This window comes from Bidens hawaiensis, unplaced genomic scaffold, assembly GCF_021521415.1.
Source record: "Bidens hawaiensis isolate Kalapana, Puna unplaced genomic scaffold, B.hawaiensis_p1.1 tig00008043_1, whole genome shotgun sequence".
Taxonomy (NCBI): domain Eukaryota; kingdom Viridiplantae; phylum Streptophyta; class Magnoliopsida; order Asterales; family Asteraceae; genus Bidens; species Bidens hawaiensis.
The window spans coordinates 803,196-806,736 of NW_027491566.1; the positions used below are offsets into that span (position 1 = coordinate 803,196).

At 39.9% G+C, this 3,541-nt stretch overlaps 1 pseudogene across 1 annotated transcript; it reads right to left on the minus strand.

The window, feature by feature from the left end:
- Positions 1–506: 506 nt before the first annotated feature.
- Positions 507–3,212, minus strand: LOC143636780 (phosphatidylinositol 4-kinase gamma 5 pseudogene; annotated as a pseudogene). Its single transcript, XR_013154311.1, has 2 exons — positions 3,071–3,212; positions 507–2,437 (listed from the first exon to the last, which is right to left on the minus strand). The product of XR_013154311.1 is annotated as a phosphatidylinositol 4-kinase gamma 5 pseudogene (transcript).
- Between the last annotated feature and the right edge of the window lie 329 nt (positions 3,213–3,541).

The window sequence follows — 3,541 nt, forward strand, 5'->3', positions numbered from 1 at the left end:
CTCAAAATCCGTGGAAACATCGTCATGAATCAGGTCAGATTCATTTCATGCTTCGACACTAGTCTTGACGGTTTTGACAAACACTGTGAACCAAAAAGATAATTAAGGAATGTTATATTCGTACACGTATTGTGTGTGTGTCATCACCTTTTTCCATGTTGTCATACACCCATCATACAAGTAGTAATAGATCTTATATGACTCATATAATGGTTGTTTGAATAGGCCAAAGGCAAAGTCCGCTATGAGGTGGGGTCGGGTGGTCAATGGACCCCGTCCCAATCCCCGATACGCCTGAATTTTTATTATATTTTTAAATCATATATATATTTTTTTGAAAGAAAAAAATACGTATTCTTAAATCTTGATGTTTAAACCAAATTACTTAACCAATTTAAAACCCGAATTTTTTTTCACTTTTGGCCAAAAAAATTGCATGGTTCTAGAAGATGACCGTCAAAGGGTACGTTAATAACCGGAAGCCAAAATAACACCACAAAACATACGAACAAACTAATTTACTAAATTATTTATAAACAAATCACCAACAAGGACAGTCTTTGCCCATTGACCCAAATCATCCCAAGTCAAACTAGTCAACATATCCAAAAGTCAAAATTGACAAGAAGTCCCCAGCCTCAGCCTCTGCCTATGACCCATTCCAACCATCTTTCTTTTACACAAAGCCTTAATAACCAAACCTTCAAAACTCTCTAAAAACACACCCCATTCCTCCTCCCTCATATCAGCCAACTTCACAAAACACGCACCCGCCGCCATTGGCTCGTTCGCACTCCTATACCCCGACGACGAACCCGAACCCGCCACCACACGACCACAATTTCCCGCCCTCGGTTTACCACTTAAAACACACTTGTTCACCGTTACCTCTTCACTTTCTTCGTCTCCCTCTTCAACTCTAGGAAGCGTGTTCAAGGGTAAAACCGTCATTTCCACATCACAGTCGATTTTAAACGGAAACCCGTCTTCTAAAACCTCACCCTTCAAGGGTAAATCCATCATTTCCGCCTTTTCGACTACAACCCATCTAGCATCCATACAGATCACCTCGAGCTCACTCGGCTCCTCTTCCCCACGCCTAAAGTCCCGACTCATCATCTCACCGATTTCACCCAAACACAACCCGTGCAACGCGGCTTCTTTTAAGAAAACCGTGCACAAAACCAAAACACGCAAACTCGCCTCGTGTATCATCGGTAGCTCGGTTTTCAACATCTCCGCGTCACGAAACGGGTTGAGTTTCTCAATGTACTCGAGCTCATCATCCGAAAACGGGATCGAAGATTGGGCCCAATGGATCCACTCGAAATACGGGTCCTCCAAGTTTTCGGGTAAACAAAGCCCGTGATCAATCGGTATCAGCTCAACTTCACCGAACCGGTTACCATCATTTTTAACCTTCCTAACTAACAGATTCCCCGCGTGTCGGTCCGTGTTGAATATCCTAACATCGACTATCCCGATCCGATGAACCGCCGACACCGGGAAACTCGATGTTCCGTGATCACTCGCGTCAAAATCGTGCTCGACGAATCGTTGGAACAAAGCAATCTTGCTAATATCTTTCTTGTCTCTTTGAATCTTGTTATTAATATTAAAAACTGAATGTGTGATCTTCACCAATGCACTTGGAGGTACATTAGCAAAATGATCATAATCAAGAAGGTAAGCCGCCACCTCGTGGTACCCCGTCTCACCAACCCGGACCGACCGTTTCAGCCCGGGTTGCCCAAGCGCTTTCCCGAACAACCCTTTCGGGTTATTCGGTGCAAACGGTTCTTCATCCGTCGGCATCACTATCGCCACATTTTCGCCTTTAATATTTTTAAAATAATAAGCGCCCCCGAGCCCACCATGAGCTGGGCTCGGGTCCACTCCATTTCTCATCGCTTTCACAACTTCCTCCACGAGCTGTTTAGTGAGATCTGTTCTCACTAAACAGCTCGAGTGGCCCAGGATCTCAACTGGGCCACTTCTGTCTCCCTGCTTATCTCCCAGCATCTCGGGAGATAAGCAGGGAGTGGAACAACTTCGGTGTAACACATTTCGCGTTAAAAGAAGCGGGGAGTCGCTACGGATCGCACTAAGTTCGTTTTTCAAAACGACGTCTCCGAACGTTAACAAAGTTTCTTCGATCGGGACGTTTAACGCGATCTGAAGCCTTCGTTTAACCATATGCGCGTTATCGTTCGGTCGAGCTCCATTCCAAATACACAGCCCGATTCGGTTTGAACGAAAACTCGTCTCCTACCGGTTGTGGTTCCATGGTGTTCTCGGCCTAATGGAGGTTTAATAAGTGATACTGCCATTGTTAACCAGTTGAAAGGTTTGAAAGCGAAACCGGCCTCGATTCGTTACGGTTTTCACTGCGAAAACGGAGTCATTTTCCTGATTTAGAACACTATGTCTACCAAATCTGCATAAAATGAACAGTTTTATTGATTAATATCACAAGTGAATGCTAAATTTGAGCTGTAAATGAAGGTTCAAATCAAGAAAAAACAATGTAATAATATGTAGGGATGTAAACGAACCAAACGTTCAATGATCTGTGGGAGTTCATTTATGTTCTTTCGTTTAGTAAATGACCGAACATTAACAAGGAATTGTTATGTTGACTAATTAAACGAACACGAATAGAGGTCATGTTCGTTCAGTTGTGTCCATGAATATTTGATAATGTGTTCATTAATGTTTTTTTATTATTTTTCCTCATTTATATATTTTTAATATTTTTTATTTACTTTTTCTTACCATATAAGTTTTAGCAAAATTATTTAACTATAAAACAAAAACATAAATGAATATTATGCAATTATTCATTATAGATAGAATTTGGTAGCTGCTAGTCAGATTAAATAAAACCTTGTTTGTGTTCTTAAACTGTTCATAAATAAGTTTATTTTCTTAATAAATGAAACTGAACAAGGACAAGAGTTACCAAGCTTATAGACGAACATGTACAAGGCCTCGTTCGGTTCGTTTAAAGCACTAAATATTATATGCAAATGGGACTTGATAAAAAATGGTCTAAATGTTGAATTAAAACTCACCAGCTGAACGTATGTGAATGGTAGAAGCAATGAAGAGGTAACAAATGTTGTTCTTGAAGTGATGAGAAAGATAAAGCTATTTCTCTTTCTAGAAATGATAAATATATGGGTTTATTTTGTCTCTCTAAAACCATATGTATTGTACCTGCTTGTTGTTAATCTATATGGAGGTGAAGGGGGCAATGTGTAAGTTTATGTAAAACAATGTACTTCAACATCACACTGTCACAGTATATAATATTCTAAAGTAAAATATATTTTTTTTTAACAGCGAATTTCATTAAAAAGCTAGCAAGGCGCTAGAAATCGAACAACGAAACAAACTTACATATTAAAATTACACCAATCAGTCCAAGCCAAATTTTTAAACGAAGAAGAACGATTTTTAATCCAAAGGAAACCCAAAGATTTTATGTCCTCCACCGTTTTAGAAAATATAGCCGGCTTGTTTTGAAAGATGACTTCGT